Consider the following 18,854-nt stretch of genomic DNA (forward strand, 5'->3'; position numbering starts at 1 on the left):
AACGGGTCACACGGAATTCGGTGAAGTGAGTGCACGCACTGCTCGTGTCCTAGAAGAGGTTAAGCAGCCATCAAATCCCGATCTAATACCGGCGATTCAAGACCTTATCAGTAAGCTGGGTCAGGCTGTAAATGTGATTGGCACTCAGGTCATGGCGGCCGCACGTCGATAAAATGTTTACCCACAAAAATACAAAATAGTGTCATATAAGATGAAACTGGTTCGGTTCGATTAATAATAGGCCCTTAATGTTTCTGTGAAAAGATCGGGGTATGACATTAGTTCACCATCGTCTTTATGCAAGCCGATAGATGTGACAGTCTTTTATTACGCACTATTTACAAGGCCACCATACTGATACGAAACAAGTCATGCGAATATAAGGTTGTTGTACACTGACTCCAAAGACAGTACTATTATATGAGGCTTTTCTTGAGGGTATGAGTTCTATGAGAGTAAACTTTACGTATATATATATATATGTGTAGAGAGCAAGAAAGAAACCTCCTTCAGCGTTGAAAAAACGATGTTTACTTGATCTACGTCCAATATGTCGACACAAAGCAAAGTGTGCAATCTGTACATATAATAAAACATAAAAGTGTGCAAACTCGCAACGCGACCAGCGTCGCCTTCATGGCGGAAGTAATGGAAGTAGTTACGTCCGAGAGCTGTTTGCTTAGATTAATGTTATTATCGTATGCCTATTTATACAGTATATACTTTAGATCTATTTAGTAATACCATATTATTGAAATGCATTTACCATTGCATTATTTTGTGTCCCACGTTCACTGACCAAAGAGCTCGCCGCTATTGGTATTTGTCCTGTACACAGCATGGTTCGGTGAATAAAACGCAATATCTAAGTAAAATAGATATACAATTATGATTTATTACCAAATTCTTTATTATCAACTGTTAGATTGATGTAGTAATGAAAAACAAACAACAAAATGAATATTTTGCCGCTCCGCCAAATTCGAATCTATGATTATACGTAAAGGGGCCCGATAGCTTTTGTTTGAGATGATGCTATGATAAAACGCAATGACGGTCAGGCGCCAGCAGAACAACAGCAATCATCATGAGTCCCCGTGGTAGTACACGTTATAACGTGCACTGTCTTATGCGCACGTGATGGTCTGCAGAAACACGCGCCAGGAGCTACCCACTCGGAGCAATACTTAAGTGCATTACTTGCACAATGATCGCTAGATATTTCATTTATCGATAAGCGAAGTAAACGGATTCACGGCCAGTCTACAGTGGTAACTGTAGTAACATGGTCAGGAACCCTCGTTAGCTCAGGCAGCGGCATTTTTCGGAACAGGTACGCACCAATGAGGCTTGTCAGAACGAGATGGCCCTTCTGTTTTTGTCGAAGTGGTTGTTTATTGGGTCAGGGAGTGCAGTTGGACTCTATTCACTTATCTACCTTGTAAATCACAACGCCAGATCTCTGCGGGAATCTCTTCTAGCTTCAGCTTCGACTGCGCTTACAGAAGTAATTTCGTTACCCGTTGTATGTCTATAAGTTGGCCGTGAACAGCTGTTGAGATTTAAAAAACCTAAAAATGATATGAGATTAATAACACCTCCTGCTAGTTAGATGCTTATTAAACTTCATGATTTAGCCCTGTTTTTCTAGTTTTGTGGATTCAATCGCGTTTACCAACTAACGAAAACTAAGGGGTTGTTTGAAACTGAAAAAACGGTTCGTGATTCGAGCGAACACACGGATTACCTACGTACTGTTGATGTTAAGGACACCATTAATAACGACATCAAAAATTGTAATTACACTCTGTGAGAAAATCTATACACGAGAAGAGAAAAAAATATACCTTGGCGATGATCCAAGCCATCGTGTTATTATAGCTAATGGCTACAAATATATCCCCGTAAACACAAGCTTCTGAACTTAATAGCCTTGCTAAACTAACCGAGGTTACTATCAAACGTACTTTCTTCGTATTGTTCAGAATACATTTATATAACTATTATGTAACCAACATAGAACTTAGTAAGTTCAATGTTCGGGTTAAACGGGCAAACTCAAGCGGCATCGCGGCGTCGAAACAAAATATTGATAATTCTATATGTCCTGTGATTGCTATTAGACAATTTCAAAGGTTGATGTAGATCACTGTCTTCGAATAGAATTGTTATACACATGTAGGCGATCTAGAAATGTCTGTGATTACAAAAAAAAAACCGTTATAACTGTAAATTGACGTTTATATCGCGATTTATGTCCACAGCCGGCCAACTCAACGTATTATACAGTGGGCTGTGACTAGATGAAAGAGTGCAGGAAAACAAACATAAATTCCACCGAGCACCGCAAGATGATTGAATTATCTAATTGACTTGTTTACATTCAAGCCTTTGTGGGTCAACAAGAAGCAGAACCAAAGTGCTGATTTTTTTTTTTTAAGAAAAGGATATCACGGCGTCTGTCTACACTGTGCAGTCAGACTGGGCTATGAAAATATCTCGTTGTTACAAATAGGCAGACATTTACTTGAGCCACATCTATGCCGAATGGTTGTTGTTATTGAGATCGTCCGGCGTGCAAGGATGACTGGGTCGCCGTAATAGTCGTACATGGGCGCCTCGTAGAGGGGTGTTGATAAGCCGATGAGCTATGGGTTTGATCTTCTTTTGACGATATGGACAGTAGCAAAGATCTGTTTTTGAGAACATTCGATTGACCTAAATCTGTGCACAATCCTCCGCTTGATTATTTGAAACGCAATCCGCAATCTCTGTCCTGCAGAACGAACCGTTCAGCGATCGTTAAAAGTTATTTGAAGCACAACGCATTCTTTGTTACTTGTTATTTGAGGATGCCTTGTTATTCCTAAAATATTGATTTAAACTGTAGGCTCAGAAAGAAGAGCTTTACATATAACTTTCCATTAAAACATTTAGATATAGCAAACTTTTATGTCGCTACGGGCTGGCAATGCTCTAGTGAGTCACACAGAGATAAATCAATTTCAAATGACAAAGATCCACGCCACTATATACTTTTACATTTTTGCCTTATTTTAGTTTTTTTTTTTTCTCCTAGATAAGATACAAACATTTTAGAAAGGGAGAATGAGTTATTACTATCGCAATGGCAATGGGATACATTAGCACAAAATTAAGATTATATTAAAGCTATTAAGAGAAACGACACCAGATGAACTCAGGTCGTCCGGAGCGTTATTTTAGTTGCTGAAAGTACACATAAAATAAAGATGATTTTTAACAGCGAGCCACGTTGTCGATAGTAGTAATAATGTGTTATTCACACGCAAGCTCGTAACCTGCAAAATATTAGAACTAAAATACTGGACGTTAAAATATGATTCATAAAAAAAGCAGGACGTTGTAAAAATACCAATAGAATATTACAATACCTATAAATCCAACCTACGTAATGATGATTTTTTTCCACTGGATAATAGTAAAATAGTTCAGTAGTTGAATGGGCCTATCCGTCTTCTATGAACTGTTACTATGTTAAGATTGTAGTCCATTAGGCTGACTGAGAGACGACGGGCATTAAAAGCGGCGCTAGAGCGCGGTGATGGCGCCGCACTCTTCACGAACATTTCGCAGTCCTTTAACATCCACAGATTGCCCTTTTCTGCTCTCTCTCTCTATACATACATGTATATATAAAATTTGCCGTTATGCATGCATGTTATGGCATGTAATGGTTGTTTTTTGAACCTTCGCTATGCTTGCATTTATTAAGAAAGGGACCAGTTACCTCTTACTAAATATGTCTTCCAAGCACCTATGTTCTCCCTCAATAGGTTTAGAATTATTATATTCCATTTCATTCGACAGAAACCAGCCTTTTATGTGGGTTTGCTCGTTTATAGGTGGCACCTAATCAGATCTATTTTCAGAAGTAATAAATTTTGGCTTTTCGTGACACACCTAAATCTTTTAGACGTGCCGATCTTATGCTATGAATGAGACATTCATGCGAACGATTTGTTAATAGTCGATCCATTTTCAGACCTCCATATACATCTTGTTACGATGTGTACAAATAATACGTAAATTTTTAGACCCTATCGTTACATTCGGTCGACGTATCGAATAAATAGCGGTTGTGTCAGTATTCGTACGTTGTCTTTACAGTATATAAACTATGATGGCTCACATTAAATACGACAAACTTTAGCAAGAAACTGATTTTACCAAAAAAAAATTCCGTGTGGCCTTTCGCTACCGTTCGTACAACAGAGTATGCCGTGTCGAACAAAAAAGTATCTATGGGCTAGGTTCCAGTTTCCGAACTGCTGCTCCTTGCTGAGAATCGCTTGCTCCATAATCCGTGCTACATAGATCTGAACGGTTGTGAAGATATAGTGCAAGGCCTTAAGTATAAACTATATATCAATGTCTGAAAAAGTTTTCCAGCCGCCAAAGCTTCATCGGGTCAAAAGTTGCTACAACAAGATTACTTTGAGCTTTTCCTAATTCTTCCGAGGCCTTTATTCTGTCAATTTTCAGCTCAATTCGAGAACTTAAGCCAGGCCTTTGACATTCAACTGTGTTTCTGAAGCGTGTAATAAAATGCTTCTTTCAGATCCCATCAAATCTTCTTCGATACTTCTGATAAGGGTTACCCGGATGAGTGTGACTATGTAACGCTGAAGATTGTTTGTTAAAGATTCACCCTTGATTCTTTGTACAAATTTTATGCCATTTCCATAATATTAATGACATGCATTTGATCAAGAAGTTAGCCGCGTCCTGCTCATTGAGCTCACGTAGGATAAGTCTTTTTCCTTTTGTGTACTCCCTTATGCAGGTAGATGATTTTTAACAGCAATGCAGCTCACTGCTAAGTGATCACAAGGCTCTTGTTGTAGTGTGTGAATATTTATGTAGCATAGTCCGTAGTTCGCTGTCGTCCACTTCTTGGAGTAGCCTGAAGTTTGCTTTACTCTTTAAACAGAGATAATGCGTTACAACGAGCTTCATCGAAAAGATCGCACATCTCGTTTTCTTAGTCGGATTTTCCCGGCCGATAAATAGCCAAGAAGCAGGCGTCCAGTATGGACGTCGTCAATAGCATGACGATCTTAGAGGAAGCTACTGTATATAAAATTAGCCAAAGAAATTCTAAATAGTGCAGATAAGAAGAGCACCACATTTTATTTTAAGCAGCGAAATTAAATACCTTTTACAAGTAGAAAAGTTGTAAAGTTCTTTCCTGCTGGACATGATCTTATGCACCTTTCAGAGCGCTTCCCTAAAAAAAGCTCAATTTATTCTCACTTTCTACAGTATAGATTGCTGAAGCAAACCGAAGGCGATGCTGTGCAAAGAGCCTGCACGTTATCATGGATACACCAGTTTAATAATAAATCGGTGTTCACACTTAACACACGTTCAATAATGTTAAAATCTCTCTTCTGGATTAATATGTCCTTAAAGACTTCATATATGTACATATTTTGTTCAGTCCTGAAAAGGTTTTGGAAAAGCAAGCTAACCGACAACCAGTGGCTCATCATATTATATAGTGGCGCGGCGTAAGGGTAAGCAAATGTCTAAATAAATTATTTTTGATTATTTTTAACGATAGCCATTAAATATGATCTAATTTGTTTCCAAGCAGCAGCATGTAATGCATCCAATCGTAGAAGTGGCGCAACCTCTGTGCCCAATAAATAACCAAACTATCGGTCTTTAAAGTCACCATAGTTGTATTATTTATCTTACTTTTACAATTCGTTTTTTAGCTTCGGTTTTAATTAGTAGGCCAGTTAGATGTGTTTCAACTAGGGAACACTGTCTCAAGCCGTATATATATATATATATAATGCTCTGACTAAATTCGTTCAAATTTTAGCGGGCTGTTTGTCGTGGCGAGCATGCGTCCATCCTCCAGATCTAACACTGAAAACAACTAGTTCTTTCTAGAACAAAATGACTGAATTATTATAACCAAAGCCAGTAAGCCGTTTCGCTATTTTAGCTAAAATCAACTATATCCAATCTGTTCATGCTTCCTTTTGTTTGCCCGGTCTACGTTATTGCCAGTCTTCATGCTGTTTCTAAAAAATCCTGAGAAGATTTCCTTTGATTAAATTGGAATATGAGTTTCCCAAAAATGTATTAAAGTGGTTCAAAGGGCCAATTTTAATACATCTGGGCTTTTTATACAGAAATTAGCGGCATTTCTGAGGAGGAGAACACCAGCTGCTAATTATGCCGTCCAAAAAAGCTTTAACTTTCTGTCATTTCTATTTTTTTGATATGTTTGAATTTTTAGAGATTTTAGCCTTCTATCGGCCCAAAGTTTAACTCTATTGGATGTTTTTTGTATGTAGCGTAATTCGAGCGACAGTTCAATTTGATCCCTACCACTATTACGCAAGGCGCATCTAGTACTTAAAAAAATAATCCGTGGATTGAAGAATCAATAATGTTAAAATGGCTGGTGAACCGTTTAGACTTCGAATTAAAGCTGTTATCGCAGTACGTGGAAATTACGTTAAATAAACGTGACTGTCAGGATTGATACTTTTAGCAGATGTGGAAAAAAATGTCTGTTTTGTTCAGATAGAGCCTTAGGAAGTCCTTATAAGAAAAATTTTGGATTCAGATGAAAAATTGTGTATACTGCATTGTATATATTGGTATGTATACATGTATATACAACTTTTCCCTATTACTCTTATCTGAATAACTACTATTACAATACATATTAAAGGTTGCGCCTTACGTTAAAATTAGTTACCTGCGCCTCGTTATCGCCTAGCTATATTCATCTAGAAGCTAGGGGCTTAACAATAACAAAGGAAAATTGTCAAATAATAAAATGAGCGCATTACAGAAGGAATGAAAGAGTTTATAATTAGCTATGCCCCGTATTAGAGGAGTTCCACCGCACAACATGAGGATTCATCAAACTGTAATAATGTTAGAGTTTGTCATGCCAAACAACGTGTCATTGAACGTAAATTTTATAGTTCAAGAAAAAAGATGGTAAACTGTAATCCATAGTTGTTACAATAGGAGGTTAGCGGAATGGTGGCCAATCATCAAAGATTAGGTTAGTCGATAAATGTTCTATTTCTGCCACCATTTGTATTCCACCTATGAAAGCCTCCGTTCTGTTCTGCATGCACACCAAAATACTATGCATCATTTGATTTTAAAGTAATCATTTCTTCGCTCTGTTCGCAGAAAATATAATCTCAACTCAAGCTTTAGACTCAAGCTCCCATAAAACGCATAATAAGTTGTATAGAACTTGAACTCTGACTCGCATGAAAAGGCATGTCTGCGGTGTGAAGTACGCAGTAGCACGGAAGACCTGGAAGTAAAGGATCGCCGGTTTAAGTCAAGGTGGGCATATACAAATTAATACGCTTTTAAACTCGTAAATTTGTTACTAACATAAATTATTGTTACTAAATATCATTGCTACATACAATACGTTTCTCTCCGACTAACTGGTTCGAATGGCTCTTACTTCATCGATTCGCAAGATGTTTTCATTCTGAAGTAACTAAGTTGCACTCTTTAAATTATTCCAGGTCTTTGGGTAATGGCCGGTAGCAATGAAATTTCTTTTATATGTTTTTACTATCTGTGTAACTAAAGTTACGGTATATGGAATTGTGAGCGATGCATTGCCTTTATAGACGTCAGCTTTAGTGCGCGGTGCCTATTGCGTATGCCTAACCGACGCAGAATATCTAAAATATGACAACCTAACCAATCCTTCATGGATTATTCTAATATATAGAATTAATCCATCTTTACTGCTTTTGTAGACAATTACACTATTAATGAAATTTCTCTTACGTAACGAAAATGTTGTACTGTACATACCATTAACAGCATTACTAATATTTGCCTTAGAATTTAGATTTAATCAATAAGCTTATATTTATAGAACTTATGAAGGTTTCTCTATGAAGTTAGACTATTTAAAAATGGTTGTGTCGACGCTCTGTTAGTGTTCCGCTATGAATGAAACGAGTTGACTTTGAGACCCATGAATTTCCGGCTCTGAGAAGGCGTTGACAATTTAATAATATGCAACATTATGTGACGATAATGTACTACGAGGAGCGTTGACCGCACTGCATTCCAAACAGAATACTCGATTCATAGAGGATAAACACAAATTTAGGTTACTGTAAAAGCTAGAACGATACCTTTCACCTTCTCGGGATGATCCTACCAAGCTATCAAGAGGTTCTTTGAGAGAGACACACCTTGTTTTGCCACCATCTAAGAACTTTACTTAGATACGTTACTTCTTGATAATATTATCTTATTTGAATCCTTATTCCAATAACGTATGTCCTCGTATGATTTGTTAGTCGTCTGGTACACCATACTGTTCCATAAGTTGTCAAGCCCTAAACAATGAAAATAAAGCTGACAGAACTCAAAATACATTATATGGAGTAAAGCAGCACTATGTGAGATAAAACTTGGACTAGGACTGGAGTTTTTTTTAGAAGATAAAATCGAAAAGCTTATAGAATTAGTTGTTTCTGACTATATATTAATAAATTATTCAATCACAGACATCACAATCAAGAAATCACAATCATTTGAACGATAACCAATTCCGATACAACAACTAAGCTTTCAAAAATCTAATCTCTATAGCAGGAAGTTAATTTTATAGGCACAAAATGTTTATTAGGTTTGAAGTACATGCGAACACTGATGGTTTGTTGCCTGACATGGCCTATAGTTTACCTTAGCATAGTTTACCTTAAGCTAACTGTCAACTTTCAAAAACATACTATTATTTTTTACGTTACTTGTTTTTTTAATGGGCGAGTGCTTAGAAGAGGTACGAGGAAAAGGGCAATGCAAATACGAGTACGTGTAGGGATTACTATACTCATCGCCTTTCGTATTGTGTAGACTTTTACTAAGGGATCAACAGTATATTCACGTACAGATGAAAGAATATATTAATAGCCTTCTTTATTGCTTTAGTTCCAGATGAGTGCCAAGACCGTCCTACAAGCCATCCTGCTTCGCCTTCATATGTTTTCCTTTACTCCATCTGTCCTGTAACATAACGTGGTTAGCCTGTCGATAGTAGTAGCTCCTGATGAAGCCTTATTATATCATAGGTCCCTTCGGTTCGGAGGGACGTTTTCACTGCACTATCCGACTCGGGAGACTATAAGCGTTTCGACAATTTGTCAATGGTGGGAACATTGTAATCAAATTAGCGGGATTGATTTGCGGAACAGGCGCCATAAGGCTGTGTATCCAGATAAGGGATTTCTTCTTGTCAAGCCTGGGTGCTGTACATTATAACTTACCGTAATTTATCAGTTGCCTGGAGGAAAGGGCAATGTGATATCCTAGTATGAATTCAACTGGAAATAAACACTGGAAGTTCAATACCACTAGACAAACTACTATATTATATTGCGGTAAATATAATGAGTCTTATAAAGCTATAATTGATATGGTAACATAATCTCCATCTGGCATCAGACACCTTTTAAATGGTTTTTAATTTGTGAACCTGATTTTTGAAAACCGCCATCTTAACCGCTATGGATCCTACTGAACTCAATATTATAGATATACAAGAACATTGTAGCATTTAAAAAAAATCATAGTTGTTTCTTATATTTTTATTTACTTAGTTTGCCTCTCTACTATATCAGCAAATGTAAAATAGTTTGGTTTCACCTTAGGTATTTTTGGTTAGTTTTTTTTTTATACAAAAAAAAATAGCAGACATAAAACAATGGATCACCACAAGGTTTCTGTCATTAAGCGCCCCAATTTGCATCGAAGAAATGCTCTCAAATCAAATAAGCAACAGTATGTCTTTTGCGAGGCGTTATAAGCTCCTAATTATATGCCTACGATACTGAATCAGTAGAAATATATTTTGATCCGTGTAAATTCCGATTGTGAATTGAGTTACTTGTAAGTGACGATGCGATGAGCCCATAGAACTGGATAGTGTCGGTTACATCGTGCAGCTAACCTTAAAGTTTATCCTTAATGATTATACAGAATAGAATTTCTTTGAATATAAAAGGGGTATTTGCTTCTAGAATAATCATGTTAATTAATAAAAAAAAAAAAAAAGAAACAGTAAAAATAGGTTAAACAGTAAAAATCAATGTTTTTGCTCCATAGCTAACCTATTTGGCGTAAATCGGCCACTCTATCTGTATGGTCACGGAACGTGCAGTCTTCAAATGTTTGTTTTTTTTTATTCGTCCTTTTATATTTGTTCAAATCGCTATAAATTTTTTAACTGATTTTTCTTTTCCAACCTAAATCGACTTTTTTGGGTACCCGCTTTGAGTTAAGCCGGTTTTAAAATATTAAATGAATAAGCTCGTGTATGTTAACGAAAGTTGCTCTTTACATGTCAGTTGTGTTTTTGTTTCAGAGATCATCCACGATAGGGATCTTAACGCAAGGGCCACAAAAGCAGAAGACGCATGTACTACTGTTAGAGAACAATTTTTACATAAATGGCTAACAGAGTCGGGTTTAGTTACTGAAAGCGATATCAAACATAGTTCATGGATGCCACAACTAAAAAGCAGGGTGCTTTTCTAGCGATTAGAGGGTGGCGGACGGCCAAAAAAGAGCTGAGCGGAAATGATAACAGGTATGTGGTTTTCCAAGCGTGTATCTACAAGCGAGCGCAATAATATCCCCTATCTAAAAGAGAGTCGTAGGTGCGGAGATTTGTTAGCATCCGATCAAAAAAAAATCGACAGAAGATGTCGGCAAGACGACGGGATCGTTGACGATTAATTGCTTAGGTGATTACTTGTAAAGATTTGTGAAGTCATCTAGGTGTGAAATCACTAGCGCCAGGATCTTTCGAATCGACAGGTCGTCAACGGCCAGTTTACTGGTAAAATGCGGGGATCTCAAAGACCCTGCACGAATGCATCAGACTACGATGGAAACGGACGTGAAGGACTAAGATCCTAGTAGAGTAAAACACCACAACAGGAGAGTGAGGAAGAGGTGGAAACCAAAGAAGGCAAAGGCCTGAGGTTCACAAAACAAAGTAATTTATCGAAAGGTGAAAAGATGCATATATGACTCATTCTAGCAAATCGCTATAAACAAGCTAAAAAGACAGTTTCGTGGCTACCGGCGAATATGGTCGAGGAGAATGTCGCGTATTTCTCCCCCAAATAAAGGTCAAGAAAAGCAGCACCACTATCTAGGGCACAACTGACGATCAAGGAGGCCCTTGCGAATTAGATTGAAGCGGCGAGGTAGCGATGTCAGGCAAAACATTACGCCAAGACAAGGTCTCATTTGAGGTCGTTTGTATCTTAATAAAAAGGCGGTCTGGTGGCTTATAAATCGACTCTTCAACGACGGCCGGTTCCGCGATATGTGGACCTGGCCATGATATTCAAACCTAGTGAGGATCGCCTATCGCCCGACACGCCTTCTGAACACCGCAGCAACGGTCGTCGAACATGTAATTATTGTTAGGCTCAATATGGCAACTGAAAGAAAACAAGCGAAGTCCTAAGCTCAATATGGCTCACCTGAAAGAAAGTGCGCTGTTGTGGTTATGAAGAGTTTTTTAAAAACTGCATCGAAGGAGATAGAAAACTCCAAACACTAAACAATATGTTCCTCTGTATTCTGGGGTTTCATTTATGTAAACGTAGACTGGCGTCAATGCAAGGTTCACGTCTATTTTTCCTATGAAGAAAGGTTAATAGCTTTGTTGAACTAAGGTACTAGTGGTCTACATAAAGATTGTGTCTCTGTAATCGTCTGGGTATGCACAGATAACGACTAATACTATTATAAAAGTGAATTTGGCGGGAAACGTTTTTCGTAGATCTGGCTCGATTTTCAGTTTAATCGAAACTTGCTTATTTTCGTATTTGCTCCGCTGTTAGCTTGGCGGAGCTCTTAACATAAGTTGTTTATCGTTGTTAGGGTCACAAGGATTGGGCACGTATTTCTTACAACGTAGTATTGAATACTACGTTGTAAGAAATACATTTGTCCTAGTGGTAGCGTAGGGCTCTAATAATGATTCACTGAATTATGTACATTCTATGTATATTCTAACATTATATAATGAAATTCGGACGGGTGAACGTCGCACTGACTAAGTTAAATCGAGTTGAAAAATCATTTATGTACACAAATGGAGATTTCAGTGCTGTTCGATGCCTGCAGCTTCACTGCTCTAGTGAAGACGTGCCGCATTTATGCATAAGGATTGTGACAATGTGGACCACTGCAGCATATCGTGTGGAACAGGAAGCGAGCACAAGATGTTAGAAGCAGTGAGGTAGGTAAACTGTGCGCATCTAACGACCTGTCGATAAACCTGAGGAAAATGCGCATTATCTGTTTCCGAACGTTCTGCATATGACGAATGTAAGATTCTAGGCGTTCATTGACACAGAACTGTACGGAAAATAATTACGTGCATTAGTCCGTGCAAGGATTCACTCAATCCACCAACAGCCGGTGGCTAGACAAACTCCAAAGCTGCTATATGCTGCTATCTTTGTGCCCTACATATAACAACATGACTTTCCTTTTTGTGTGTTATGAGGAAAAATGAGCTCAGTATTGTACAATCATGGTCTGTATCTACATTAATAAAAAAAGGGCCGTACGGTAAGTAGTCTCAACATTGCAAATATCATAACATCTACGTGCAAAAAAATCGACAAGATTTGGGTTGCGGTGATTGACGTCAAAAACTTGGGGAAAAAATGCCCGCCCCACAGAGAACTGACGACATAGGAATGGTGCTCATTCAGGTACGTGGTAAAGAGAAAAGTCAACTTGCTTTTGAACTAGCATCCTGTGCATGAGAAACTCGTCGCTGCCGAATGTTCGATGCTATATACCATGAACGATTTTAGACCTTAGCTGGACAACCATGTAGCTGCAATGGCAATCAATTAAGTCGCTAAGTAATCGCGGTAATTATAGGCTTATTATTGCGTAAAATAAGTGCTTGTGTCTGCACACTGTGCATGAAGGTGTATATTTAACAATATATAAAAACGTTATTGTAACGTTTTTATTCATTATATTATTTAACTTAATTATTGTATTAATGGTTAAAAACGAGACTGTCTTTTCGGGCGCGGTAAGATAGGCGAGGAATTACGATGGTTCACAGGCCACTGCTAGAAAAATTACGAAAAACAATTTTTCTTACCCAGGTTACTTCGACTGCGCGTGATATATACCAGAAAATAATTCCCTTATGCTGCTTTGTTGAACGGCCAAGCAAGCATAATTCATTTCTCAAATTAGCAATGTTTTCTTTATGTAACATATCTAGGAAGGTCTTATACGAAAAACAACTTTAGGCAGCTAGATTCGGTTTTAAAAGACGCATCATGTGTACGTTTTGGCTAACAAGAACAATTAACCGGAAGAGTAGATGAGGTTAAAATTTCTGCCACAAATTTGCCTCTTGGAATTTTTGGCGGCAAGACTTCCATTGGTTTAAACGCCAACCATAATTACATGATAACTGTGAAAACATTAATCGTTTCTTCGCTACAAGATGTGTCAGCGTGACATAATTAGTCAACAACTTAAGAGCAGCCCTTTGCATTTGCCAGCAGTTAAGGAATGGTAAGCCTTTTAAAGCGTCATCATGCTACAGTAAGCGACATGAAGCGGATTAGCATGGGAGAGTTCCGGAGAGAATCGAATTAAGTTTTAGGGTAGCTAGCAATTGCATCGGCCATTTTTGTACTTGAACCCATTTCTGCTTGAATACCTGCCAGACTCGTTCTTGACTCGTCTGCTACTGAAAGTTGTAGAACGTGACATTGTTACCATCTGGGGGCTTACGTAGCTGGCAAAATTCAGTCGGGATTTCCCATGGCCATACTGGAGTTCTGCTACGTGATAAAGAGTGGCGCGCCATCGTTTCTTTGCGCTATCAAGCGTAGAAGCAGCAACAGGGACCTCCTCACGTGAAATATAATGGGATTGCGATAAAAAATGGAACTCGGACCCTCTACTTGTTTAAGTGTTAATGTTATTGTCTTCACAACAAGCCATAAGGCCCTTCAAATTAAGTCCACCTAATAGCTTCAGCGGTATTTCGAAATGCTACGTTTTTATGTCATATTAACCCAGAAAAATCTAAATTTGCTACCGTTGGCGCTTTTTTTGCTTGAATATTGTCAGGAGTGGCTAAACGATAATGAATACGGCTTCGTAAAGGACCGTTTTTTAATGCAATGCTTTTTACTCCATTAATAAGTTATGTTGGGCCACTGACTTGACCATAGTTAGTTCCCAGCTACCATACCTAAAATGGAATTTGTATTTGACCGTTTAATCTAATATACATTTGATTCCAATCATTTTTCTACTTTGACGTTTGTATCCTAACAAGCATTTTATGTCATAGTCGTTGCGATTTAGCACGTATAATATTGAATTTTACCGAGATAATTAGCATCATGAACATAAATACCTACATCTATTTGTGTATGACTTAACTGTTTCGAATTCAAAACGGCATTGATTCGAAAGTGGTCCAAGTGAACTGAAATCGTGTTGGCATTAAATCGAAAAAACCGCTGAGACACACAAAAGCAACTTTTCCAATTGCATATGCTGTTTTGTGACGAACATTGTTAACACAGTTCCTTCTAAAAAAAAAGACTGCTTTTTTCAGCGAGCACTCAACAAAATCGCATTCTGTTAGCCGTCCTGTCATACGATGATAAATAAGCTAAACCCAAAAAGACGATCTAGTCTTGTAAGAGTACATCGTGCATATTAGACAGTATCGATCCTTAAATAACATACAATTCCACCCCACAGCCATAATAACTTTTTTGCAAGTATAAGCATATTGCAATATATGTAGCAGTTTAAAGCGAAGCTTGTGGTACCCCGTAGGAGTTGTTATCCGACTGTAAGCCACAATAGAAAAATTACCGAACTGACGAGCCCAAAAAGAAGTGCTGTTTTTTCAATTTAATATTTGCCATAATTTCGTTTTCATTGAGGCATTATACAATGTGTACGTATTTGATTTGAGTTACGCCTACTTAGCTGTTTCTGCAATGTCGTAAACACGTTTCACCTACATACACGCTGTACGTAGCATGTATTTAGCCTACAATAGACTGTCAGCCTTTCTATTATTTTTACTGTAGACCCGAGATTCAATTGTTCAGCAATTTTGCTCCGACCTATCTTGCCAGTAGAAAAATTGATGTGGGCAAAACTACCGTGTCATTGATTATTGACGAAAAAATTCCTTGTATCTCGTAAGATGCTCTCTGAGAACACTAAAACCAAGAGATTCGATCGATCTCATTCTCCCTTCAATCCTTTTCAGAATAAAGCAGCAAGCACCCTTCGATCTTTTTTTTACAAAGAAAATAGAAGCTACGTGAAAAGTAACGGTAGAAATTATTTTTGGCTCACGATTTAGAGGACGTGTCTATCCTGGGTAGAAGCAGTTTTGCGGCAAGTAATCGTGTTCTGAGTGGGGCCTCCAGTAAGAGAGACGTTATGTTGCCACACTCTTACAGAGAAGCGAACGTATCACGAAAAAGTTTGGCTTGATGTTCTACAATTGAGCATATATGGTCACTTAGATTCGAATTTACTAGATTACTAGATATCGAGCAAGAATCTGACAAGTTCCAACATAACGTTGACACGCTTATAGGTGCTATCAAAAAGGCGCTCGTACATCGACAAAAGAGAACGCTTAAAACAAACCTGTGAGCGGATTCAACCTGAATGGCAGTTGGCAAAAATAATACTTAGTATACTTACTTGAAATATATGTTTGTTTAGGTTTTTAGAAACAAATCCAGATTTGACTGAGCCACACATGCGTTACTTCAAGCCTGATACCACCATAGTGCGTGATGTAAATGCAATACCAACATCAGTATTGTACCATAGATCATCCTGTATTCAGAAATCATAATTCGGAATTATTCATGCCAATGAATACCATATATATATATATTGTGTAACATGAACTACGAAGCAAATTTAGAAAACTAGGATTATATATCCACATAAGTTTAGTATTCCGTATCGAGTACGTCATCAGCATTGCACTACGCGAATTGTTGTAGGGTAGCCAGTGATAAACGTGTTTTGGTGACTCACACGGTGTAATCCAGATTGATTCCTCACTTATGATTAGTCAAGCGACCTGATCACGACCTCCAAGGCATTTTTCCATGTCCCGTGCGGTAAATCAAAGTAGCTTTCGCAGGTTTTTGCGATCCCTGTCGAGTAACTCTACGGCTTATTGATATATAATTAAATATCAATAACATCTGCAAAGTACCTCAATAGCTAAACCTAACGTAAACCTTATCTTAAGTAATGCATAATAGAACCATCTGGTAGCACAGATTCTAATGCAAACCTGCCGCAGTTCCGTCTATGTGCGGAGATTTTGTGCAACTTTGACGGGCATGGATCGCAATGCCTTCGCGTCAGATAAGATGAGGAGCGTAGAACATATACTGTGGTGCATTATAGTCTTTGATGCACTTTGCGTCTTTTTTATATAATTTTTGTTTTTATATGAAAAAAATTTAGCTCTCTCCGTATAAAGATGGCTAAAAATAAGTAACGTAAGCCTCTGACATGTTTATTATCATCTATTATTACGCGAACAATCCATGTCTTACCACCTCCTGACACGACCTGAAAATTGATGCTCAAGGAAAATGAGGGTTTAAGAGGGTTTGTACCAGTTATCTTTAAATATTACTGTAACCCAAAGCGCTTGTTTACATTCGGTATATTATGAAATCTGGGGAAAATATTTTCTTTTCGTTCGTTGCCCATTCATTGGAGTCTTGGTAACTACCCGTTTGCTATTTGTTTTCGAACATATAGAAAGTAGGAAAGTATCCGCATTAAAAACCAAATAAACAAAGATTGTTTATTTGGTCTATATACATGTCTCATGTCTCTACCCAAACACTCTTGATAAGAATGAAAGAAAAAGAAACACCACTTTTACAGATTTATCAAATCTGTAAGTGGTGCTTAAAAGATTATAGTTTCTAAATGTTGCTAATTACTCGGTGACTGTGGTTCAACAGCTGTTTAAAGCAAAAACCAATTTAACGTTCAATGCGAAAAATTGCTTCAAAGCTGAAGCTATTCCCTGATATCGTAGACGTTCCTGTTAGGGTGCTGTCATTCAGCTTCGAGTGACATGCATTGCATAAATGCTTCGTTAACGTGGTTGTCAATTTTCTAAGAGGGAACCTCAGTAGAATTTTGGTAAAAAAAAATATATGCCTCGTGAATCAAAAAACTGTTTTGACGAATTTCGTACCCTTTTCCAATTGCTATTGCTCATTTGTCAACAATGTATACTTGCAAGTAAGATTTAGGAACTGAGATTATTTTAAAACGTTTTTCTTTAACAGTTCTTTTTTTTAAGCATAACTTTCTCTTAGTAAATACGCATTAAAATGATAAGTTGATGTCTTTAAAAGCTTGCCTCACGCATCCATCACTCCGGTCCAATCGAGCTTGATTAAAATAGTATTGTTAGCTTTCTGCTGTTTGTTATCCGAGATTATTTATTAGGCAAATCGTTTATTCTTACAGGAATTGTATTTATATCAGCACTTTAAGTAGACCGGTGTCTTCGAACTACGAGATGCGTTTTTTTCAGGGGTGTCTTTCCTACATAGGATCAACTAAGCTCCGTCTGAGAATAAGAGGAACGGTGTTTACGATGAAACATAGCTTAAAAATATATCTATAACCAAGTAACTCTAGCACAAACAGTCTAGACAATACTGGAACAAAGTCAATACTCTTGATTAAACAATAATAGCTCTCGTAAAATTTCTAACTTCATTTCGTTACCGAACTATCGCAATGGGGCATCTGCAAAGTGATTCTCGGTTCAGGTGTTTAGGCTTCGGATTATAGACGATTATGCTGTGGGTTTACTAGCGAGTTCGCGTGATGGCCATTATTGATTCGTAGGCTCTTCGATGAACATCAGGAAAGCCAACCGGCCTTTTGTACGGGAACGTGCTAGATCGAGTGAGCTGCATTATTAGATCACGCTTTTTCCATTGTATTTGCGTGACGCACTCTCGTATCTACTAAAAGTAACAGTAGTTATCTAACTTTAAAGTGGTTCCATTTGTCTGTTGATCGTAACGAGTCGTCTGATCTATTATCACGACATTTAGACCAAAATCATTTCATTCGGTAAAATATATCCATTGAATGCATGATTAATCGATTGCAAATATATTGAGGACTTTTCATTCGATCAATATCGCTGCCTATCTTATATGAAATTATACAATGTATCAACTCCAAGTAGAATAAAAATTGTGATTTTCGCTTTACAGCTGCCTTTGTAAGAGCTGCCCCAACAATTTCAAGGTAGTATCGCTAAAATTACATATGTATATTGTTGCCACTTACCGATACTTAGAATACTAGTAAATATGAACTCTCTAGGAACGAATTCCGATCGACGGCGCAGAACACACGAACGCTAATAAGGATACGGTTGATTCGGAAGTCATGTACAACTAGGATCATCCAGCAAATATTCCTTCAGAACCCTAAGCAAAATTTGCTAATGATCAGATATACTCCGTCTAGTGATAAGCGCAAAACTCGGAAGTTGTCGTTCTGTCCCAGATGAGGTGCGAATCAGGCCTGACATGTTTCCAGGAAATGTCAGCTTTATTGACAAATTAAACAAAAAAAGAGGGCTCACGGGGAGACCACACTTTCGGCTTCAATTAACTCGCCAATACGGTAATCACATTCCAACTCGTGCTTGATTTTTGTCAAATCTTATT

This window comes from Varroa jacobsoni, unplaced genomic scaffold (assembly GCF_002532875.2).
Source record: "Varroa jacobsoni isolate VJ856 unplaced genomic scaffold, vjacob_1.0 scaffold_69, whole genome shotgun sequence".
Lineage (NCBI taxonomy): Eukaryota > Metazoa > Arthropoda > Arachnida > Mesostigmata > Varroidae > Varroa > Varroa jacobsoni.